The 25,821-nt window shown below is 46.6% G+C and overlaps 1 protein-coding gene across 2 annotated transcripts in view; it reads right to left on the bottom strand.

Moving 5' to 3' along the window:
* Nucleotides 1–25,821, bottom strand: part of IL12RB1 (interleukin 12 receptor subunit beta 1) — a 485,568-nt gene that overhangs the window by 448,684 nt on the left and 11,063 nt on the right. Inside the window, exon 2 of one of the 2 annotated variants that reach the window (XM_068233781.1) lies at nt 20,569–20,747. The exons of the other annotated variant lie outside the window; for it this stretch is intronic. The gene's annotated coding sequence lies outside the window, so the exon portion shown is untranslated. The remainder of the gene's footprint in view (nt 1–20,568; nt 20,748–25,821) is intronic. 2 annotated transcript variants of the gene reach the window in all.

Raw genomic sequence — 25,821 nt, 5'->3', positions numbered from 1 at the left:
ACCAACCCTCCCATTGCATGACGTCTGTGCTAATCAGCTTCCGCATTGGCTACATGCGCATGAGCTGGTCCGGTGGAGTTGGACACCTACGATTACCTAAGCAACAGCAACCCCGCAATGGGCTCCCACACAGAAATAATTGGAGGCAGAGCGTGGAGCCTAATGCAGCATTATATGCGGAGAAAAAGAAAATCGAGGCACTGTGATAGCAAAAATGAGGTACCTTTAATCCACGGTGTGACAGACAGCGGGGTACACAGTGGGGGTGAGGGGATGCCTGACAGCTGTTTCGCTAAGAAAGCTTCTTCAGAGGCAAATATATATATGGTTCCTTATATTTGCCTCTGAAGAAGCTTTCTTAGCGAAACAGCTGTCAGGCATCCCCTCACCCCCACTGTGTACCCCGCTGTCTGTCACACCGTGGATTAAAGGTACCTCATTTTTGCTATCACAGTGCCTCGATTTTCTTTTTCTCCGCATGCAATGTATGTTTCTGAGAGCACGTTTTAGCATACTGTACAGGATCCGGTGCACCCAATGATTTTCGCCCACATCTAGTGCCAGTCTTCTCCTCCTAAGATTGCTAATGCAGCATTATGCTGTGAAGGGAGTGAGCAGAGGCGCTGCTAACAGAACGGGGTGAGTGTCACAGCTACCTGTATGCCGCCAGTCCGGTGGAGTTGGGCATGGGCACCTGCGATTAGAGATCAGAAACAGCACCTCTGAGTGTGCCCCCATGCCCACAGCTTTGCAAGAGCTCCACCCTCACTGCAACCACCGTCATTATGTACTTCTTGAGGGGAAACCTAATGCTACATTCGGACCATATGACGCACTGACTTTCCCCCCCACTTTTGGGGGAGAAAAAAATGCATCTTATGGTCCGAAAAATACAGTAATTGCATATGGGCCTGCATGCCCTTGCATTCTTGTTCATATTCTTTTTTCTTTCTTTTTTATGTTCCAGCTGTCCCCTTGCTCTCCAGCCTACCTACCGTATTTCTTTAGTCCTTTCTGTACATATTTTCAGTCCTTTTGCTCCCTATACACAGGGAGCAGGCCGCATATCAACGTGTCTCTCTTCTTTGTCATCTGACTCTCCCACCCCCTGTGTCTACTTAAAGGAAACCTGAGATAGGAATGGAGGGAAAATTCGGGGTTTCTGGGAGTCCTCCAGGATGGCCGATAGATTGAGAGTACACCAGCACCTCCCCCCAAGGAAACACAGACTATCAACATAAGCCACAAGTGATCACCTCTACTAAGCCTCCAGTTATCACAGAGTACTCACCCCGGGTGCACAAAGAAGGAAGAGAAAAGGTGTAAAATTTACAGCCATCCCACAAGAAAGAAGACTAAAATGGGAGGGTATAAGAGAGGCCATCCTGGAGGAATCCCAGAAATCCCAATTACCAGGTAAGTCTAAATGGGATTTTATCTTTGCATCCTCCAGGACGGCTGATAGGTCGAGAGACCACAGAGTACAATTAAATACTTTTAACTCACTTTTAGGGAGGGATCACGGCTTGCAAGACTTTTCTTCCAAATGATATGTCTTCACTTGAGAGCACATCAATCCTGTAGTGTTTGATGAATGTAGATGGGCTTGACCAAGTTGTCATTCTACAAATTTGTTCTATTGAAGCTCCTGCTCTCTCTGCCCATGACGTTGATAAAGATCTAGTGGAATGCCTTAAAATGTATAGGAATTTCTTTGCCAGCCATTTGATAACACTGTGTCTTATCCATCTAGCTATACTGCACTTTGTTGCTTTTAATACCTTTTTATGTCCCATAAATAAAATAAGTCAATGGTTAGACTTTCTCCAGTCTCTTGTCCTTTTTAAATAAATCAAGATAGCTGTCCTAATCTCCAAGGAGTGAAATGCTTTCTCTTTTTCCAACTTTAGGTTTTCTCAGAAAGAAGGTACGATTACTTCCAGACCCCTATGGAACTTTTAATTGACTTTGGGAATGTAAGTCAGGTATGGTCTAAAAATAATTTTGTCCGTGAGAACAGTCATATAAGGATCCTTCATAGAAAGTGATTGTTAATCTCCCATCCTTCTTGCCGTGGTACTGGCCAGCAAAAAGGCAACCCTTAGTGTCACAAATCTGAGGGGCACTTTGTCAAGAGGTTCAAAAGGTTCCTTGCTCAATTCCTGAAGTGCCGGGGACAAATCCCAGGATAGAAAGGGACTTACTGAAATTGGCCTGGTCCTCGAGTTTGCTTTAATAAAAGCCCTGATGTAAGGTTCTAGCTTTAGTGCCTGTGAATCTAGATGGCAGACTCCTTTCTGCGAGAGTAGTCCTACCTGACTACAGGAAATCATGACTGTTTTGGCCACCAGGGGGTGATTAGACGTACTGTGGCCTTTTCCAATTGAATTTTCCTGTCCACTTTGGCACGAAGGTTGAAAGGTGGGAAAGCATACACTAACCCTTCCTCCAGAGGGATCTGAAGGACGTCTAGCCTGTGTATTGGTGAAGATGCTTGAAGCGAGCAGAAGTCTGGGACTTTTTCGTTCCCTGGGAAGGTGAAGAGATCCAATCTGGGAACTCTCCACCTCTGAGTTAAGAGACTGAAAGTTTCTTGACATAACTCCCATTCTGCTTCTAGAATTGGGAACCTGCTGAGTCTGTCTGTCTGTATTCTGATCAAGGAACCTTTTACGTGAGTTGCAGAGAGAGATTTTAGATGCCTTTCTGCCCAGTCCATGATTTCCATGGATAGAAAAAGAAGGTCTGAAACTCTGGCACCTCCTTGTCTGTTTAAATAAGAAACCGTCACCATGTTGTCTGAAAGAATGTTTACATGCTGACCCAAGATTTGGTCTGACAAGTTTAGAAGAGACTGCTTGAATGCTGCCAGCTTGAGGACTTTTCTGCTATGGTACTTGACCAATTGCCATGAATCTGTAGATTGAGTAGGCGAGAACCCCACCCCCAGGCACTGGCATCTGTAGTTATATGAAGAGCTTGATCCTGAACCCGTGAGGATCTAACCACCAAAGGAGGGACTCTCTGACTTTCTGATTCAGAACTTTCTTTTGATACCACATCCATTGGTTCCTCCTGCCATTCTGTAGGAACCATTGTTGTAGTAGTCTGCAGTGGGACTGAGCCCATTGAACTGCCATGATAGTGGAAGACATCAAACCCAGAAGAGATATGATTTCCCTTAGCGAGACCTCTGATTGTGTTAGTACTGCAGAGATCTTTCTGGAAATCTTTTTTATTTTCTCTGAAGGTAAAATAATGTTTCTGTTTATTGTGTCCATGATATAACTTAGGAACACAATCCTCTGTGAAGGAATGAGGTTGGATTTCTCCCAACTTATTTTTCAACCGAGGAACATTAGAATCTGTAGGCAGGAATTTAGATCCATCTCTAAATCCTGAACTGAGGATGCCAAAATCAAAAAGTCATCCAAGTATGGAATACATTTTATGTTTTTCATATGAAGGTAGGCAGTCACTTCTGCAACAATTTTCGTAAAAATATGTGGGGAGGTTGCTAGCCCGAAGGGCAGAGCCTGAAACTGATAGTGGCAAACGGTATCTTCAAACTTTAGAGCAAACCTTAGGAACCTCTGATGCTCTGGATGGATGAGCACGTGCAGTTAAGCATCCTGCAAGTCTATTGTTGCCATCCAAGCTAGAGGGAACAGCAGATTCCTGACGGAGTAAATGCTTTCTATCTTGATTCTTTTCTCTTTCAAGAAAGCATTTAGCTGACTTAAATTTATAATTAACCAGTACTTGCCCAATGGTTTCAATAGAACAAAAATGTGGGAATAAAAACCCTATGCCCTTTCTTCAGGCGGACGTGCTGAACAACATTTTGCTCCAATAAGGAAGTGACCGCCTGCCTTATAGCTTGTGCTTTGATTGATTGGGTCTTGAGGAGACCTTTTGAGATAGAACTTGGTGGGAGGAAGGCACTTGAACTCTAGTTTGTAGCCCACTTCTATAAGTTTCAGAATGTAGTTGCTTTAGTGACTGAACTGGTGCCTCTACCTCTTCCTCTGAAAAAGGAACCTCTTCTCACTGAATCATGGCCTCTAGGTTTAGAGAACCCCCATTCCACAAAAAAACTTTTTAACAGGGAGCTTCTTTCTTTTATCTGGAAATTTCTTTCGATCTGGACAAGACGGTTTATAAGCCTTCGCCGAACAACAGACCCCCTTCAAACTGCATTGTACATAACCTACTTTTTAAGGTAATGTCCCCCTCCCATGTTCTGAGCCATATTGCTCTGTGTATGGAGTTAAAGGGGAACTTCAGCCTAAACAAACATACTGTCATTAAGTTAAATTAGTTATGTTAATTAAAATAGATAGGTAATATCATCTCTTACCCACCCTGTTTTAAAAGAACAGGCAAATGTTTGTGATTTCATGGGGGCAGCCATCTTTTTCACAGGGGCAGCCATCTTTTTGGTTGAAAGGAGGTGACAGGGAGCATGAGACACAGTTCCAACTGTCCTGTGTCCTGATCACCCCTCCCAGCTGTGCGCCCTAGGCTTCAAATCTCAAATTCAAAATAAAAAAAAGAACAAATTTGCGCCAAAACAGCAAAAGGAGAACAACAACATCAGAAATCCCATCATGCTTTGCACAGCATCAGGGGAAAATGCCCGGGCAGTTTTCTTCTGTGTAGCTAAAAATGAGGCTTGGGTGAAAAAAACAAAGTTCTGATGCTGTGAAACTGTAAAATAAACACCAAGCCTTTTCAGTGCTGCCGAGTAGATTTTTAGTTTCAAAATACTTTTATTTAGAGAAATAAAAAACGGTACATAGTTGCCAAAGAGACACCATCACCCAACATGGGTGGCGGGTCGGCATTGAAAGGCATAAAAGTTCACAATCATTACAGAAATATGAAACACTGTGATAGTTATGACATAGGTGGTAGTTGATTGTAAGTCTAGGCCAAATAATTATATCTGTGAGTATAAATATACAGGTAGACAAAGGTACAAATGTATAAACGTGTACATAAAGTCACAGAAAAGGAGAATAATAAAGGAAATAAAAGAAACAGTTGTAGCACTGGGGATACTGTATGCTATGTATAAAGGGGGTTGAAACATATATATCACAAGAGAGTATTGGCGGAAGTGCCGTGGTAGGAGAAGTCAAGGTCAATGAGTAGATGGCATAAAGTTGCTAGGTTGGAAGTGAAATAATATGGCCCTCTTGCGTTGATATTTCCATGGTAGAACTAGGCCTCCAGAACCGTTGGGAAGCTAATATTCCCTCTAAAGTCTACCCATGGCTCCCAAATGTTGACAAATTGATCCATTGTGTCTTTAACTAGAGCATTTAGACGTTCGCACACCATTATATGATCAATTCTTCGTTCCAGTGTAGTCAAGGAAAGGGCAGGCTGTAGCCATTGGGAGGCTATATAGGTTTTGGCAGCCACTAGGATAAATTGTAGGAGTCTATGCTGCGAGTTTGTGAATCTAGGGGGTTTAAGGCCCAATAGGCAGATTTTAGGGTCCTTTGGAAGGTGGGGGGACAATAAGTTATATCTTCCTAATTAGCTTTGATCAGAACAGTGCAACTTTTGGGCATGTCCACCAAATGTGGAGGGTGGTCCCATAGGCGGTACAACCGCGGAAACAGTGGGCAGATTGGGTTGGGTCGATTTTGTGAAGGCGAACAGGGACCAAGTATGATCTGTGTAGGAGTCTAAGTGAGGACTCCAGATTAGAAGTCTGTAGGCTACCTCTAGAAAGGGTATCTAAGCATTGTGACCATTGTTCTTTAGTTAATGTTAGGTCAAGGTCCTTTTCCCAGTTTAACATATAGGGAAATTTGTAGTCAGGAGGGGGTTGGTTGAAAGTACAGTACAAAAAGGATAAGATCCCTTTGCGCAGTGGGCTGTTAAGACAGATGCTCTCAAAGGAGGATTGCTGTGCCCCCTGATCAGGTGGTGTTAAAGGGTTGAGGTAACGGAGGATTTGAGAAGCCCTAAAGTACTCTGAGGGTGGCATATTTTTATCCACGATTAGTTGATTAAGAGTGTAAAGCTTGCCTTTCATTAAGAAATCTCTGAGAGATGTCAGACCTTGGGACTGCCACCAATGGAAGGCTCGCGAGTCCTGGCCCGGGGGGAAATCCGGGTTTTTGAGGAGCTCCAGCCGTGGAGACGGTTGGGATTGTAGTTTCAATTTGAAGCGGCATCTGCGCCAGATGGTGCCGAGTAGATTTTAAATCCAGATGTTCGCCTTAACTAGAGCCGCAGCCTTAGCTGCTGCTCTCAGGGCCTCAACAGCTGCATCTGCAATAAGAGCCAAAGCTCTGGCAATGATAGGAATAGATTCCAACAGTTGCTCTTGAGGGGTACCAGTTGCCATTCGTTTCTGTAATTCATCAACCCAGAAAATTAGGTTTCTAGAAATGCGAACAGTCAAAATAGATGGTTTAAAAACTTCCCATGCTTCCCAGGCACACTTAGAATTAAAGGGACTGCTAGGAGTGCCCGAATTTAAAAAAATACACTTACCTGGGGCTTCTTCCAGCTCACCGTAGGCGGCGAGGTCCCAGGGCGTCCTCCTGGTTCCTCTCCTTCAGCCTCAGCCAGCCCCCCGTTACCGGCGTCACCCGGCGATACCCGAGCTTGGTGTCGGCCGGCTCTTCCTGGTTAATGACGCAATGTGTCATCATGCCGGCCGCTTCGCGTCATCACGGCGGAAGGCGGGTTTTCCGTGCATGCGCAGACCTGTCGCGCCGGCCGGCGTGATGACGTGAAGCGGCCGGTGTGATGATGCATTGCGTCATACTTGTTACTGGGCAATCCTCTCCTCCTCTGTGAGGATAACCCTTTCCGGCAGCCTGGTAAGCTAGGGTGGCTGCAGGGCACTCAATTTTTCTCCGTCTCCATTCCGAAGGTCCTGCTGGGAGACTGGAGCCAGCGTAGAAGCGCAGCACTGCCAGGAGATGGAAGAGGAAGCGAGAAAATTCACATTCGCCGCTTTGCATTTCACGCCGAAGCGAGGATGCCTGCGCAGTATAGACGTCCAGATGCCATCCTCTCCGCAGGAACAGCATGGCCAGGGATGCATGGAGGAGCCACTACATCACCGCCTGTCTTAGACACACGATAAGCTTTTCGGCCATCACACATGTCCGCCTCTGCAACACCACGTGGGGAGGCTACCTCGCCCGAGTCCCTGCCCGAACAGTTGGCTGAGGGAAAGGAGTCCTTTACATCTGCAGCACAAGGAAACTCCGATCCCAAAATAGGTATAAGGTCTGTGAACCTGCGGGCAGAAAACACAGTGAAAACTGGAGGCTTAGTAGAGGAGCACACTTGTTATAGGGTGGCTTATTTATTATGCAAATATACTGATGGTCTGTGTTTCCGTGGGGGAGGTGCTGGTGTACTCTCCACTTATCGGCCGTCCTGGAGGACGCAAGGAGAAATTCATATATACCTGGGGCTTCCTCCAGCCCCTATCAGATCTTTGGCTTTCTCGCCATCCTCCTGGCCCGCCTCCATCATCCGTTAAGGTTCTCTGAAATTACTCCAGTTGGAGCATAATGCGCATCTCCATTGCGCTCCCATTGCCGGATTCATACTGTGCAGGTGCAATAAGCTTCCAGCGATGAGAGCGCGATGGGGGCGAACGCACAGCCAAACTGCACATGTGCTAACTGGCCCTGACTGGAGAAATTTCAGAGGACCCTAGCAGAGGATTGAGGTGGCCTGGGAGGACATCAAGGGAGCAAAAGGTCTGAAGGGGGCTGGAGGAAGCCCCAGGTATGTATGAATTTTTCCCCTACCCCCATCTCAGGTACACTTTAAAGAGGAACTCCAGTGAAAATAATGTAGTAAAAAAAGTGCTTCATTTTTTACCATAATTATGTATAAATGATTTAGTCAGTGTTTGCTCATTGTAAAATCTTTCCTCTCCCAGATTCACATTCTGACATTTATTACATGGAGACATTGTTACTGTGGGCAGGTTATTTAGCTGTTTCTAGCTGCTCTGGCTGTTAGACAGCTAATAACAGCTGTTTCCTGTCTCTGAACATTGTTACATTGTGGCTGTTTGCCAGGAGTACCGCGGTCTTCAGAGGTTCTTGTGGGAGGGATTTCAGCACAAAATCAGTCACACAGCGCCCCCTGATGGTCTGTTTGTGAAAATCATTGTCTTTCTCATGTAAAATGGGGTATCAGCTACTGATTGGGAAAAAGTTCAATTCTTGGTTGGAGTTTCTCTTTAAGGTGCCGGGTCTTATTGGGCCAATCACATTGCTCTGTCACTATGCCATCCTTCTCCCCTCCTGCAGCCTTGCCTGCCCGACTATTTTCCTCTCCTTGCTTCACTGTGTCTCTATAACATCTTCCATATGCATCTTCCCTATGTCTCCTTATACACGCAGCATGATCTATGCACAAGTGCATAGTCCTAATAATTCTTTTTGCACAAACGCACTTGCCACTTTACCGTACTAATTTCTACATCAGTCACCTTCTTGACAGTGGATTCTGCTCTTTCTTTATTTCTGTATCAGGCATTATCTATAACCTTTTATTAGCATTATATATTTGAAAATCATAGGTTTTTTTTACACAATACATTATGTGATTTGCATTGGGGTTGTTTTACCTTATCATCCTATTAAGAGTGTGTACCAAATTACTATATATGCCTTTGGCGGCCATATAGTTTTGTGATATGCAGATTGCCCTCAGACCCTCCTCTGGATTTTAACATGTTTTAAGTGTCCCATAACTATACAATAAAGGACTATTATTTGATTGTATCCTTTGTGTGAGCAGTGTGTGTAATAAATACAGGCTGGCTGAAAATAAATGGAAATCCCACTTTCCAATAGATGGGGACCACCAATAGGAGGCCAAGAATGTAATAACCCTGCAATCCACCGATTGTATAATGAGGGAACAAAAAATACACAGCGCTGGTTCAATAAGTGAAATAAATATGTGCACAATTCACCATTCAATATCAGCGGCTTATTGTCCACAGCGGTGACAATCAGATGGCCAAAAGATCCACCCCGCCCCTACAAAGAAGCCAGGGGCAGAGACCAGTCAGAGAGCGGCTGCAGCTAATCCTCCCATCCCGGCAGGAAGCTTAAAGGGACACTTAAGTCAAACAAAAAAAATGAGTTTTACTCACCTGGGGCTTCCAATAGCCCGCTGCAGCTGTCCGGTGCCCTCGCCATCTCCCTCCGATCCTCCTGGCCCCGCCGGCAGCCACTTCCTGTTTCGGTGACAGGAGCTGACAGGCTGGGGACACGAGTGATTCTTCACGTTCCTGGCCACAATAGCACCATCTATGCTGCTATAGCATATATCATATACCATATAGCAGCATAGAGGGTGCTAATGTGTCTGGGAACACGAAGAATTACTCGCGTCCCCAGCCTGTCAGTTCCTGTCACCGAAACAGGAAGTGGCTGCCGGCGGGGCCAGGAGGATCGGAGGGAGACGGCGAGGGCACCGGACAGCTGCAGGGGGCTATTAGAAGCCCTGGGTGAGTAAAACTCATTTTTTTTGTTTGACTTAAGTGTCCCTTTAACAGGGTTGTTAGGCAACCGGAAAGTAGACCGTGGCAAACCCTTCAGCCAATCCAAGATCTGGAGTGGCTACACTGACTGCCGCAGGGAGGAAGTGACCGCTGAAGCAATTTGCGGTCGCTGAGCAACCAAGTAAGTAAAGCTCACGATATGTAAAGAGCTGAGGGAACCAAAATAAGGAAGAGGAATATTGGCCACAGTGTCCTCCCCAGAATTTTTTCCAGCTGGGTGGAATGAAAAAGTAGCCGGATGGGGCGAGATGACAGAATGCAGGGCCGGTGCTTCTGTGCGCAACTCTGCTTATAGCATATGAGGAGGTGAGCTGATGACTGCCGGGTACTCACCAAAACTAGCCGGGTGGAGCACCCGGCTAAAAGAGCTTGGGGAGAACCAGAGGCGTAGCTAGGGTTTTCAGCGCCCGGGGACAAAGACTATTAATGCGCCCCCCAAAGTCAAGGTTGCGGCGCGCGTAACGCGCCGTGCCAAAAAGGGGCGTGGTCACATAATAAATGTGGGCGTGGTTATGGGTGGAGCCAAATGTATATGGAGGTTAGCAGGCTCACGCTCACCCACCCTCCCTCAGGATGTACCTTCCAGCATGTTCCAAGACAAATTCAGCAATCATGAGCCCCCCCCATCAAGACAAATTCAGCAATCATGAGACCCCCAACATAACCAACTCAGCAATCATGAGGCCCCCAACAAGACAAATTTAGCAATCATGAGGCCCCCAACAAGACAAATTCAGCAATCATGAGGCCCCCAACAAGACAAATTCAGCGATCTTGAGGCCCCCAACAAATCATGAGGCCCCCAACAAGACAAATTCAGTAACCATGAGGCCCCCAACAAGACAAATTCAGCAGTCATGAGTCACATAAATAGACAGCATTTCACATAAATAGGTAGAATGCCCCCTTAATATGGTAGACACCTCTCACCTGGCAGCAGTTCTCCAAAATACACTCAATCTGACGTGGTTCCCCAAAAATAGGTAGCCCCAGGTCTATAGTTGTCCCCAGAATAGGTGGCCAGCAGTATAGATGTCCCCAGAATAGGTGGCCAGCGGTATAGATGTCCCCAGAATAGGTGGCCAGCGGTATAGATGTCCCCAGAACAGGTAGCCAGGGGTAGAGATGTCCACAGAACAGGTAGCCAGGGGTATATGTGCCCAGTATATGTAGGCAGGGATATGTGTGCCCAGTATATGTAGCCAGAGGTATATGTGCCCAGTATATGTAGCCAGGGGTATATATGCCCAGTATATGTAGCCAGGAGAATAATATGTGCCCAGTATATATAGTCAGGCGTATATGTGCCCAGTATATGTAGCCAGGGGTATATATGCCCAGTCCATGTAGCCAGGGGGTATATGTGCCCAGTATATGTAGCCAGGGGGTATATATGCCCAGTATATGTAGCCAGGGGGTATATATGCCCAGTATATGTAGCCAGGGGTATATATGCCCAGAGTAGGTAGCCAGGGGTATATATGCCCAGTATATGTAGCCAGGGGGTATATATGCCCAGTCCATGTAGCCAGGGGGTATATATGCCCAGTATATGTAGCCAGGGGTATATATGCCCAGTATATGTAGCCAGGGGGTATATATGCCCAGTAGATGTAGCCAGGGGTATATATGCCCAGTAGATGTAGCCAGGGGTATATATGCCCAGTAGATGTAGCCAGGGGTATATATGCCCAGTAGATGTAGCCAGGGGTATATATGCCCAGTAGATGTAGCCAGGGGTATATATGCCCAGTAGATGTAGCCAGGGGTATATATGCCCAGTAGATGTAGCCAGGGGTATATATGCCCAGTAGATGTAGCCAGGGGGTATATATGCCCAGTAGATGTAGCCAGGGGTATATATGCCCAGTAGATGTAGCCAGGGGTATATATGCCCAGTAGATGTAGCCAGGGGTATCAGAGGCGTAGCTAGGGCTTTTAGCGCCCGGGGACAAAGACAGTTTATGCGCCCCCCATGGTAGCAAAACACAAGAAATGGGCGTGGCCCCACATCAGCATGTGAGCATGGTCATCAGTGCTGCTATAAAAAATACATAATACTAATATGGTAGGCCATTAGACTATGACTATGATAGGATTAGATTGTGAGTTCCTCTGAGGACAGTCAGTGACATGACTATGTATTCTGTAAAGTGCTGCAGAAGATGTCAGTGCTATAAATACATCGTAATAATAAATATGGTAGGATATTAGACTATAACAGGATTAGACTGTGAGCTCCTCTGAGGGCAATGTACTCTGTAAAGTGCTGGTGCAGAAGCTGCCAGTGCTATATACAGTGTCGAATTTACAGCTCAGGAGTCTATAGATAAAAAAGTTTTGGCACCCTAAGCCCCGCCTTCCCCAGCATAGACCACTTCCACAAATCATGCCCCACTTTTCTTATGAAAAAAGAAACATACAAGGTTATATAGACACAATACCAGCAATATGCAGACATTACCAACGCCATACAGAATTAACCTAATATTACCAACAAGCAGATAATTCAAATCACAAGATTTATTTATAAAACAAAAATTGTGAATAGTGATCAGGAAGGTTAAATCATGGTTAGGCAACGATTTGGTGTTAGATTTGTCTGGCATTCTACAAGAATGTTTATTAATAGCTCCAATACCCGTGGAACTACAAGCCTCAGCGTGGCATGTCTGTGAGATCTAGGGATGCGTGTTCTGCATCAAACGCTGTTCCGAACAACTTGGAACAGAACACGATTTTGAAGCATAGTGGACCCCGGCATGGGAGGTTAACTCACCCCTTGACACTGCCTTCAGTGGTGCGTTCCAGCTTACCAGCTACTTCCTCCTTAGTATTGTATTCCACCTTAGCAATATTGTGAGCTGGAACACACCATGGAGGACAGCACATAGAGGCAGTCTCAAAGTGTCAACTTCAAGGGTTACTTAAAAGCCCCCCCATGCCGCAGCCCACCTGTGCGCCAAATTCATTCTGTTCCAGGTTATTGGGAATAGTGTTTGGAATGCAGAACGCTCATCCCAAGTGTAAGATCAAACTGAAAAGCTGCATCATTTTACTGTACAGTAAATGTGAACAGCTTTTTTTTTGTAAGTCAGCATGGTCTGAGTGGGCAAATGCTGTCTCTTGTGACTCCATAGGTTTTGTATCCTCCAGTCCTTCACAAGGGTTAAAAAGAAATGAAGGGGGAGGAAGAAAGAAAGCACCGAACAGCTTGATGGAAACTGACCTTAGGACTTAGGTCACAGCTTCTGTGCCAGGCTATCTGTGTCCATGTCTGACCTCAGATCAGACGGCTCCCTGCATTCAATGCTCCTGATTGCGTGTCTCCCTGCCGCCAAGACTTCCCTGTTCTCTGTGTGCAGAGCAGCTGGCTGCCGTCTTTCTGCTGGAACGCACGAACAGCCAGCAAAAGCCAGGAGGAAGTGAGTGACCTAGCTGGTCACCCTTCACTCCTGGTGTTGCAGCCTGACAGAAGTGATAGAAACGGCAAGTTAAATGGTGCTTGCCTGCTTCACTGAGGAGAGAGCGGTTCAGCTGTGCGGATTGGGTCATCGCAGTGCCCAGCCAGCTACAAAGGGAGAGCGTGGAATGCTTCTCTTCCGCACGCTGTGTGTGGCTTGTGACGTCACATAGGAAGAGCCCTGAGCAAGGAAGCAGTAGCGGCAGACTCGGGCAGTGGAGAGAGGGGGCAAAAAAAAAAACAACAACGTGGCTGGGCGCCCTTAGGGAGTCGGCGCCCGGGGGCACGTGTCCTACCCCGACCCCCCCTAGCTACGCCCCTGAGGGGTATATATGCCCAGTAGATGTAGCCAGGGGTATATGTGCCCAGTAGATGTAGCCAGGGGTATATGTGCCCAGTAGATGTAGCCAGGGGTATATATGCCCAGTAGATGTAGCCAGGGGTATATATGCCCAGTAGATGTAGCCAGGGGGTATATATGCCCAGTAGATGTAGCCAGGGGTATATATGCCCAGAGTAGGTAGCCAGGTGTCCCCCTCCCTGCCTCCCCAGCAGGAGGGGAGCAGCGCAGAGAAGAGGGAGAGCTGCTCTCTCTCCCTCGCTGTCCCCTCCATTAATGTCCGGGTGCTGGCAGCGGCGGCGGGCGGAACTTACCTCCGTCTCGTCGCAGCGCGGATGGATCTGCCGCTACTCTGGTCTAGTCCAGACCAGAGCAGCGGCTGCGGGATCCGAACTTCCGGCCGGCGCTGGAGCGAGACGGAGGTGAGTCCCGCCCGCTGCGCCAGCACCCGGACAATAACGGAGGGGACAGCGATGGAGGGAGGGAGAGCCCTAAGGTGAGAGAAGGGGGGGAGATGGCCCCCTTCTCCACCGTCCGCATAGCTCTCCCTCTTCTCTTCTCTGCGCTGCTCCCCTCCGCAGAAAAAAAAAAAAATCAGCTCAGCTGGGCGCCCTTAGGGACCCGGCGCCCGGGGGCACTTGACCTACCCCGACCCCCCCTAGCTCCGCGCCTGGGGAGAACACTGGGCCAGATAGCAACACCGCCCTCTGAACATATAGATGAGATTATGAAGGCAGCCCAATGCAAGAGCAGACAAACAAAATAAGGAATATAAAAAGGCGCCCTTGCCCCACATGACTTCTATTTAAGGTTATTTGTTTGTACTGACCTGAGGACGCGGGCTGAAACCCGTGAAACGCGTTGTCTACAATTAACCACTTAATAATAAAGACTCCTAACGTTATATTTGAGTGAGTCCTCTTTGGAGGTAAGACACCTCTTTTAATAATACCGTACAGTACTATACTCAGACCCATTAGTAGAAAATCTGTGCGCCTCCCCAAACCTTTTTAACAGTTGTTACCCACACCCCCAAAAGGGGTGCTAGCACTTCCCACTTGCATATCCGTCATACCAGTGGAAAAGCCGACAGAAGGAGAGCAACCACCCTGTTCTAGAAGGTGCCGGGATACCGAGTGGGAACTTTTTTTTCCGCATGCCTATATGGTGGTTGCAGGACCGCAACCCATCCTTGTGAGTATAAATTACCCACAATCCCCCACCGTTTAAGACCAGACGTTACTATACTATTGGGCTCCCGGTCTCTCCCCCTTTCTACAGGCCGAAGGATCTCCACTCCCACTGAAGGGACCTCCAGAGACCTGCACCAATCCTATACAAAATAAGGAATATAACAATCTTATAAAATAATATATACTACCTGCACACACATCATCCAGGGGAAACATCCTATCATACCATTCGCGTGCCCTGTACATTTAAAGAGACACTGAAGCGAGACTAAATCTCGCTTCAGCTCTCATATATAGCAGGGGCACGTGTGCCCCTGCTAAAACCCCGCTATCCCGCGGCTAAACGGGGGTCCCTTTACCCCCAACTCACCCCCCGCAAAAGTTGGTCGGAAAATGGTCGCTGGTAATATTCTTCCTGGAGGCAGGGCTAACGGCTGCAGCCCTGCCTCCAGTCCCGTCTATCAGACGCGCATCACCGCCTCTCCCCTGCCCCTCTCAGTGAAGGAAGACTGAGAGGGGCGGGGGAGAGGCGGAGATACGCGCTGACAGACGCGCGTGGGGCAGGGCTGCGGCGGTTAGCCCTGCCCCAACCAGGAAGCGCTCCCCCGCATTACGGAGGGGGTTTGGGGGGACAGGGACCCCCGTTAAGCCGCGGGATAGCGGCGTTTTAGCAGGGGCATATATGAGGTCTGAAGCGAGATCTATTCTCGCTTCAGACTCTCTTTAAGGTGTACTGTAAAGAGAGAACATAGATGTTAAATACACCCCAAAATTACACAGTAAGAATCATCTGAGTAGATAGTTAAAGGGTAGTTTTAGGCATAGGATAGGGCATGTTAGGCAAGGGATGGGTGGAGGGTAGTTTTAGGCACAGGATAGAGTATGTTAGACATGGGATGGGTGGAGGGTAGTTTTAGGCACAGGATAGGGTAGGTTAATGTGAGGCAGAAAGGTTGGAAGGTTCACGTACGGCAGAGGAATGGTAGAGGTTGCACATTCTGATAAAGTTGGAAGTATATTTTTATAACACTTTCACACTTGCATTAAAAAACGGTCCGTTTGCAGAACTGAATGGACACTGTAAAAACAGAACGGATGCAAATGGATCCAATGTTAACCTACGGAACCCTTCACATCCGTCCGTTTGAACGGATCCATTCCGTACGTTGCGCTGAATGGACCGCAAGTTTCTCACAGCACCAATTTTTCTGGACACCGCAGCCCTGCGGACCTGAAACGGAAGCTGAAGCACTGCATTAGAGACACTGAGAAAACTGAACTTTCTTCACACTAGTGAAGAAACTGACTGTTCTAAATAGAAAAATGCACTTTGGGGGTGAGGGTCTGGGAGGGATGTGGGGAAATGGAATGGAAGCAGCGCAATGGAAATAAGAGTCCAACTGACCGGTGATCAGATCCGTTTTCAATGATCCCACTCCAACGCAAGTGTGAATCGGGCCTTAGCAGAATTTGATGGATTTAGGAGAAGAATGGTAGAGGTTGCAAATTCTAAGAAAAAGTTGAATTTATTTTCACCTACCACTTTTCCATCTCCTCTGGTCTTTGCCCCACACCTCTTCCCCCCCACATTCATTTAGATTGTAAGCTCGCAAGGGCAGGGCTCTCTCACCCTTTTGTGTCTTGAAATTTGTTACATATTTATTCATATTAATTTTGTCACTGTAATTACCAATTCTGTATTTTGTATCAACTCTGTATACCATTGTCTGTAGTATTTTGTACCTCATGTTGGTTTCTTATTTTGCACAGCGCCACTGAACACATTGGTGCTCTATAAATTAATAATAATTTTCCAGTTCTATGAACTCTTATCACCCATGAAAACAGTGAATATTTATGCACAATACATTGAAAAATGAACTGATGCAATGACGACCACGGATCGATTGGAATATCAGATCTCTGGCCAGAGCACACCGTGTTCCTTGATGAGCGAGTGCTATAAATGCTTATCCCCCTCGTGCTGTAGTGCTAACTATTCTCCCCTCTACAACTGTAATTTGTCAAAACGACTAGAGATCAATAAGATGCAAAAAAAAAATCTGAATTGCATGCAACATAGAATTGTCAAATTGGGCTAGCCATATTCCAAACTGAATGTAATTTACATCACATTTGCAGGCATGCCCCAATTCTTTACATCACACTGACCATTTTTATATGTCCATAAACTGTCCATCTACTTATCTGATTCTTCTAATTGCCAATCCTTGTCTGTTTGCCACCCATTGGGCTCTATTCACAATACATGTGCAGTAAAACAAATTTTACTCATTACGGCGGCCGGCGTGACAGTACTGCACATGCGCGATTAAACCGCGCATGTGCCGTACTGTCACGCCGGCTGCCGTGATGACGCGAGGCGGCCGGCGTGGTGACAACAGACGAGACGTTTCAGGAAGAAGGAGCCCGACACTCGGGCCCAGTGTCGCCGGGAGCCACTGGGGAGCCATTTCTGGCCAGGCCCTGGGAGAAGAGCCAGATGGACGCCGAGGGACCTCCCGACCTACGGTGGGCTGCAGAAAGCACCAGGTGAGTACCAATTTCGTTTTTATTTAGAGCTCGGAGTCCCTTTAAGGAGAAATTACAGACAGCAGTAATTTCGTGTTTTTTTCCACATTCACAACATTTTTTCAAGTGCAAGTAAAGGTTGGTAAAAAGGTGCGATAATATGGCGGTAATAGTGAAAAAAAAGTTGTTGAACGTTCGGTAAAAATGCAGAAAAAGTGCGGGAAAAAAAGTTTACTGACAAAAAAGTCCAGCAAACACAGCTCAAAAGGCTTAGACTAAATGTAATTTGATGTGAAGTGAAAAATAGCACCAGGTAAGGTGACAAAAATCGATAATTAACCATTTTAAAGGGAACCTTAACTGAGAGGGATATGGATGTTTCCTTTTAAACAATACCAGTTGCTTCACAGTTTTGCTAATCTATTTGGCTGCAGTAGTGGGTGAATCACACACCTGAAACAAGCATGCAGCTAATTCAGTCTGACTTCAGTCAGAGCACCTGATCTGCATGCTTGTTGAGGGGCTGTGGCTGAAAGTATTAGAGACACAGGATCAGCAGAAGAGTCAGGCAAGTGGTATTATTTTAAAAGGACAAATCCATATCCTTCTCAGTTAAGGTTCCCTTTAACTGGCTGCTGCTGCTACAGGGACACGAGACTCATGTCTGTGCATTTTGTGGGGCTGCACATGCGATCGTGCGGGCGGAAGCCCGAGTTCGCAATGGTCCTGGAAACAGGGGGGATTGGTGGCAGTGGACAGAGGTCCCCTGAGATAATCTGTGCTTGTGCAACGAGAATGATAAATGTTTTTGTTCAAAAACAGTGATCATTCTCAGATGTAGGAGCGATTGCGTCGCCCCGCTCCCTCCCGCCACTAATCGTTACATAAATGAATGGGAACTTCTCTCCCATTCATTCATCTCCCCTCTGGGTCCCCGTGATTGCCGGCATCAATAAGATGCCTGCATCACTTCCGAAGCAACACAGCCACTCATTACTTCCTATTTGCATACTTATAGTACGCTAATAGAAAATAATGCGCAAGGACATTTTGTGGCCAAAAAGTGAAATTACACCTATGTACATTAGGACTACAATTTTTTTAATATGTATGTCAAGAGGGTATATTAAAATTAAATTATGTGCTTGCAATTAGTGATTAAAATTGTCATTATACATTGTACTAGGGATATAATTTAAACGTTGCAATTACTGGGACAAACTTTTAAACTTCTTGCTTTAACTGGGACAAATGGGCAAATAAAATGTGTGGCTTTTAGCCACAGTAGAATGTTTTATTTTAAAACTATAATGGCCGAAAACTGAGAAATAATGCAATTTTTTCCTATATAAATACATTTAGGATACAATAATTATTAACAAAAAGTACCACCCAAAGAAAGCCAAATTGGTGGAAGAAAAACAGAGCTGAACTGTAACCTGGCTGTAAACTGTTTACACTGCAAGGCAGAGAGACACACAGACAGGAACACAGATCTTCAACTGATGATTATTTACACACATTTGAAGCTGTATTTCTGCTTTCTATCACTCTGAATAGATTCCAGTCACACTATTAGAGCCAGTAAAGATTGCCTCTGTATGCTGGATGTCCTGGACACAGCCCTCCATAGTACTGGTGAAAACTCTTCTCTGTTATTTTTCTTCACACTAATGAAAAGATGAAAAAAAACCTTTGTATTGCTATATGCTAGTAATTACAGCTAGTAATTAGTTAAAATTTTAGCTAACTTTGATAGTTGTCCTTTAAGGATAAAATAACATACTCTTTTTTTCATTATGAATTAAAAAAACATTTCAGAATTTAAGACTAAAATAATTATTATTTATTGACATCTTACTGCACTTTTATCACTTTTTTTAGCACCTTTTTCACAAATGGTAATTTCAGGCAGAAAACATTGTGAATGCGAACATGGCCTTAGGAACCTGAGAATAGAAGCGTCTCAGGTTCCATACTTACCTGGGGCTTCCTTAAGGTCACTCGTCCCTCACTGTCTCCCTGGGTGGCTTCGGTCTCAAGCAATTAAGCCCAAAAGCCTGGCCGAGTTGCACTTCATCTCGTACAAGCGGCCCGCTCTCCCTTCCCACTCCTGTCCCTGGGAGCGTTGCGTGCCTGCACAATAGTACTGCGTAATCGCAGAACGCTCCTAGCCATGGGAGAGCGCCTGGCTGCACGACAAAGCTCGACTCAGCCAGGCTTTTAGGCATAATTGCGGGGGATCGGAGCCACCCACGAAGACAGCAACCAGAGATGAACGCTTTGGCACAAAATAGACATATCCCTGATAGATTTTACTAAATAAATACTATACCTGGTATTTTCGCCGCTCTGGTGTGCCGTTTTTTGTGTTTTTATACTAAAACTCCATGAAAAACACAGTTCATCAGAAAAGCATATTATTTAGTGGGCTATGTGCAAAATGAAATCACCATTTCGAAAAACCTTTTATGACTAACAAATAGAGATAACATTTTTTTTTCATAGCTTTTTCCTCGGCACCAGCAGCTCCTCCCATCTCATCACAGCTCTCTGTGATGCTGCAAGTATACAGAACAGGAAAGCAGAGCCATAAGGGGGCAGTCTTGGGCTTGAAAAGACATCAGAGACGAGAGACTCAGCTATAATGATTCCTGAGCAAAGCCAGACTGAATACTCAGTTGGGGATTTTATCAGGGCTGATAACAAGCAGGCTGAGCAGTGAAGGATGAAACAGAGAGCAGGGTAGCTGTTTTCTCTAATGTTCCCACAGATATATATAGTAAAATACATGAGGGTGCTTCGTCTCTGGTACACTTTAGGTCGCATTCACAGTGCCACGTTGCGGAGTTGCGTTATAAAGTCTTATAATGCAGCTTACCGCACTGCAATGATAAGCCTATGGGCCTTCACAGTGCGACATTATCGTCGCGTTGTGATAACTCACTGCTTGCAGTGCGTTACCATTCAACGCAGACACGTTGCGACTTAGGCCCTGTGGAGATATATTGAGGTGCTGATGATATTAGGGAGTACAGAAACCTATTCTATCATTTTTATGTCTGCTGTATATCTTTCAGAGGTGGAGGTCAGCCAGTATGGCTTGAGGATATTGGCAGCTAGCTTCATGGACTATTAATGTGATTGTGTGTGGTGTCAATAGACAGACAAAAGGGAACCTCATTACCTGTTTCTGGCTGTCCAGAGGAACTGTACGCTGTGATCTTTTGTATTAATGTATGTATGTATCAAAATAGCGCTACAATTTCAAATGCAAAATCAAGCCTGTAGGACCAACAAAAGTTACTTTGCTCGAAGCTATACAGTTCAAATAGTTCCAATTGGATTGTGTATGCGCCCTTCTGTAGGATATAGCCAATCCTTTCTATAAAAATCACGTATGTAGAAAGCACTCCACTTCACATATAGATGAATATAGATGTCTTGTCCCCTTTGGGACCGCACTCACCCGTTGAGGTGGACCACTGTTAGATTGGTCAATTGGGCTCAGCAGATGTTCCTCCGTGGCATCCGGGCGTCCTTAGTGCGTTGTCAATCCGTTGTTCATATAGAGGATAGTTGCTGTAGTCCAGGTGATCCTCACGGAATGTAGACAGCTGCCATTGTCTTCAGTGAATGGACCAGTCACTAGGCAAGGAAGCAGCTCATTAGGCCACTAGCAGTCACTTTTGATCTGCTGTCCCAGGTGTGATTGTCTGCGTCTGTCTACAGGCAATTACAGGCAAACTGCTACCTGTAACCAAAATTCAATCTTTTCATGTATGTGCTAAAATACACTTTAACCAAGGAAATAATGTGGAGGAAGCTTTTTGATGTCTGGTAGGATACAATCTCACCTATTGAACTCTGCAAACTTCAAGAAGCTAAAACAGGAACCCCTTTGAAATTTGCATATCACAAGAAAGATTATGACAAGCGTTCGGTGATGTCACAAACGGGGAAACTGCATTAGTTCCTGGGGGCTGGACATTAAAAAGCCCCAGGGGACACTTCAGAGTATAAAAAGCAAGTTGGTAACGTTTTTTTTAATCCCCATTTTTATTTTACGCAAATATCCGTGTGTGTTATCTTTGTAACTTTTATCTTGTAACTATTTTTACTTTGTTTTTTGTAATCTTTTGTATATATTAAGTTCTGCATTGTTCTATGTTTTTCTGGAATATTAAATTATTATTTAATAAGCTTGACTTCTGCCGTACTAAACTAACACTCATAGCCTAAAGGAGACTGCAGTGTAGCTGTGTATAAGTCCGTGCCTAGTTGTATGTTTGAGCAACACTACCATATGAAATTGTAATTGCATTGTGTGTGTGTGGGCATTTGTCATACGTTGGCCTAAAGCGCGCAGCTGACCCAACGTACGAAACGCCAGTGCGAGTAGCTAACAGTATCGTTCGGAACGACTGTTAGTGGTTTTGCTGCATGACAGTGTAACTTGCATTACAAGTCAGTGTCTGATTGTGCTGTGTTACTGTACAACTGTACTGTGTGTGTGGGTGCGTGGCGTTCTCGTATTCGGCCTAAGCGCAAAGCTGACCCAAATACGAAAACGCGGAGTGCGCGCTGAGGACTCGACAGCAGAGTGGAAGTGTCTAGCGAACCGCTAGTGGTGGCAGTGAGAGGTGTTCTGAGGGGTCCCAGCCTTGTTTTAGCTTGACTAAGGCTGCTTCCCCTCTCAGTCTGGTCAAACCCGCAGTCGGGAACCGTATACGCAGGCGTGCCGCGGGCCGGTTCTTGACATAATTGGCTGGCAGTGGTGGCATCGTTTAGTACATTAGTACGCAGTTTAGCTCGCTATTCTGAGTACTAAAGGCTGGAAGCTTGCTAGAAGCATCTAGCCTACAGAAGTCTACTCAGTGCAGAATCTATATACTTTTTTTTTGTTCAAGGATACACACTTGGTATTTGCTGTCCCTCCCCCTTTTTCTTTTTTCCTTTTGCAACACGATGGCTCAGAAAGCATCCAGCTATGCAAGGCAAAACAAAGAGATGCTACTCCACCTGTGTGAGCACAAAGGCATCAAGACGGTGAGCGGCCAGACTAAGGAGCAGTTGGTTCGTGCCCTCGAGGAGCATGATGAGGCAGAGCAAGCCCGTGCTTCAACGTCAGCGGATGCAGCTCACAACACGCCAGAGGAGGAATCGCTTCCGCCACGGAATGCAAGTGGAGACGATGTCCTGGATGATCCACCAAACAGGGAGACGCCATCTCTGGAAGCAGATCTACAGCTACTGAACTCGGCTGATCCTGAACTGCGCCTAAAGCTGATCCTACTGCACCGACAGGCAGAGGAAGGAAGAGCTGAACGGCGACACCAGGCCGAGAGGAAAAGTGCTGAACGGAGACACCAGCTGGAGCTGGCTAAACTTCAGCAGCAGAACCGGTCTGCTGGACCCGCAGAACGCGAAGGTGAGCGAGTCCACAGAATCCCCCTGGATAAGTTCCCCGCAATGGACAAGGACTCTAACATAGACACTTTCCTACAGGGGTTTGAAAGGACTTGTCGGCAGTATGGGGTGCCCCGTGAGCAGTGGGCAAGATATCTCACACCAGGGCTGAGAGGCAAGGCCCTGGAGGCGTTTGTGAGTCTCCCCCAGGAGGAAGAAACAGACTTTGAGGCAATTAAGAAAGCCATTATTGCACGACACCACCTCACGCCAGAGGTGTATCGCAAACGTTTCAGGACCGTGCAGCGAGGTCCTAATGACAGTTACCTGGATCATGCTTGCAACCTGCGCACTGCCTTCCAGCAGTGGCTAAAAGGACTGTCAGTTAAAACCTTGGATGCCCTGCAGGAGCTGATGATAAAAGACCAGTTCCTACACACCTGTCCTGTTGAGGTCCGGCTGTTTGTGCTGGATCGAGAACCAAAGACAGTGGATGAGGCTGCGGAAATGGCCGATGCCTACACCGCCCATAGAGCACCTGAGTCCCGGAGGACTACTACGCCCAGCTGGAGAGGAGAACAGGTTGCTAAACCTGTTTCACCCAGCACCCAGAGGAGGCAAGCACCGCTGTCTCCTGGATTCAGGCAAGCAACCACTGACACTCGGAAATGCTTTGTATGTGACAGGGTGGGTCATATCAGCACAACTTGCCCAGAGAGGAAGAGGGAGGCCCCAAAATCCAGTGAGGCCTCCAACCCCCGTGAAGTCCCAACTGCTCTGTGTGCTACCAGGAATGCCACTGGCTATGCAGAGAATCTGCAGCTTGTCACGGTTGGGGGTACAGTTGCCACTGGGCTGAGAGACACTGGAGCAGAAGTGACTCTCATACATCCCCAGCTTGTGAACCCAGAGCAGTACATACCTGGGAAAATGATTGCTGTCAGAGAAATTGGGGGTGTCACCCCAGCAATACCCACCGCCTTGGTCCACCTGGATTGGGGGGCTGGCAGCGGATTGAAAGAAGTTGGGGTAACAGACAAAATCCCCACCAACGTTTTGCTGGGTACTGACCTGGGACGGTTAGTGGCCCGGTATGAGCCTACTCCAAACCCCGTGGAACCTGCATCCCCAGCAGAAATTCAGGAACTGTTTGATAATGCTGTGCAAGTGGGGAGTGCTGGTGAGGCCCCAGGGGCTATGGACTGTGTACTAGGAGCCAGCCCTAGTGATTCTCCAGTGCCTAGGCCTGGAGTGGGACATGTTGATATGGAGAATGCAGAAACTGATGATGTCATTTATGACGCACGGACTATCGAGGCGATCGATGCAGGAACTGTTGATGATACTTGTGAAGTGCTGAGTAGCAATGTGTGTAATGATACAGATAATGTGGATGTTTTCGGTGATGGTCTAAATGTCAATATGTATAAGACGGATAATGTTGATATCATATGTGTTGTGCTACATAATGATGCTTGTCCTGTGGACACTCCGTCGGCTGCAGGAGTAACCAGCAATGGTCGCTGGGCTGCAGCAGGTGGACTGTCCACTGAAGGGGCAGACAGCAACAGGCCAGATCTTCCTCCTTCAGATGTTTTCAAGACCAAAGGTGATGTGGTTTATGATATGTGTAATGTGGGCACTCCCTCCGCTGCCGTGGTAACCCGCAGCGCTAGCGAGTCTACAGCAGAGGGACTGTCCCCTGAAGTGACAAATGTTGCTGGGTCAGCAACATCCACTTCGGAACCTGGCTCTGAGGGCCAGGCCTCTCCGTCTGCAGCCTTCCTAGAATGTGCGACAGGCAGCACTGAGCTCTCTGGGGCTGTTCGATTTGACAGCAGCCTGGAAGAGCTCAGGGGGCTAGCCAGCAGGTCACCAGCTGGGAGGGGCGGGCTGAGAGGGTTCTGGGAAGTTATTCCCTCGGAGCTGTCCGAAGTGGAGGAGGCAGCCCGGCAGAGAATCGTTCCCCAAAGGGAGATAGCTCCTGCCACTATAGAGAAAGTGCGTGTAGCGACAGTTGGAACCCTCCCCCAGCTGCAGCACTGTCTCTATGGTCGCGAATTCACGGTCGTCACTGACCCACATTCCCCTGGTTGGTTACGTCAGGTTGCCAAGGGCAACGACACATTGCAGCAACCTGACCTAGCTTTCCAGTCGTGTAGCTTGGAGCTAACTGACATGTGGGGAACCCTCCTGAGGATGCTAAAGGGTTACCCCACCCGGCCAGGCCGTCAATGTAGGCTTTGGCAGGATGATTCATTAGAATCACCTGCCAGCGCTATCGGGAAGGGGAGCAATCATGGGAATGCTGATGGGCTGTCCCGTCAAGCAGAACCATCAGTGTAGGTGCAGGCAGGATGAACTGGGAAGATCATCTGCCTTGCACCAAGTTAACGGCGGAGGTGTGGAGATATATTGAGGTGCTGATGATATTAGGGAGTACAGAAACCTATTCTATCATTTTTATGTCTGCTGTATATCTTTCAGAAGTGGAGGTCAGCCAGTATGGCTTGAGGATATTGGCAGCTAGCTTCATGGACTATTAATGTGATTGTGTGTGGTGTCAATAGACAGACAAAAGGGAACCTCATTACCTGTTTCTGGCTGTCCAGAGGAACTGTACGCTGTGATCTTTTGTATTAATGTAGACAGCTGCCATTGTCTTCAGTGAATGGACCAGTCACTAGGCAAGGAAGCAGCTCATTAGGCCACTAGCAGTCACTTTTGATCTGCTGTCCCAGGTGTGATTGTCTGCGTCTGTCTACAGGCAATTACAGGCAAACTGCTACCTGTAACCAAAATTCAATCTTTTCATGTATGTGCTAAAATACACTTTAACCAAGGAAATAATGTGGAGGAAGCTTTTTGATGTCTGGTAGGATACAATCTCACCTATTGAACTCTGCAAACTTCAAGAAGCTAAAACAGGAACCCATTTGAAGTTTGCATATCACAAGAAAGATTATGACAAGCGTTCGGTGATGTCACAAACGGGGAAACTGCATTAGTTCCTGGGGGCTGGACATTAAATGCCCCAGGGGACACTTCAGAGTATAAAAAGCAGAGACAGATACCTAGTGATCATCTGCTCTTGGAGATAGCGCATAGCTAGAGTTGATCTCGACTTCTGGTCGAACAAGCGGCATGCTCCTGCCGACAACGTTGAGACCTTCAAGTTGGTAACGTTTTTTTTAATCCCCATTTTTATTTTACGCAAATATCCGTGTGTGTTATCTTTGTAACTTTTATCTTGTAACTATTTTTACTTTGTTTTTTGTAATCTTTTGTATATATTAAGTTCTGCATTGTTCTA

This window comes from Hyperolius riggenbachi, chromosome 1 (assembly GCF_040937935.1).
Source record: "Hyperolius riggenbachi isolate aHypRig1 chromosome 1, aHypRig1.pri, whole genome shotgun sequence".
Lineage (NCBI taxonomy): Eukaryota > Metazoa > Chordata > Amphibia > Anura > Hyperoliidae > Hyperolius > Hyperolius riggenbachi.
The sequence above is the reverse complement of the archived record's forward strand: the minus strand, read 5'-3'. Positions and strand labels throughout refer to the sequence as shown.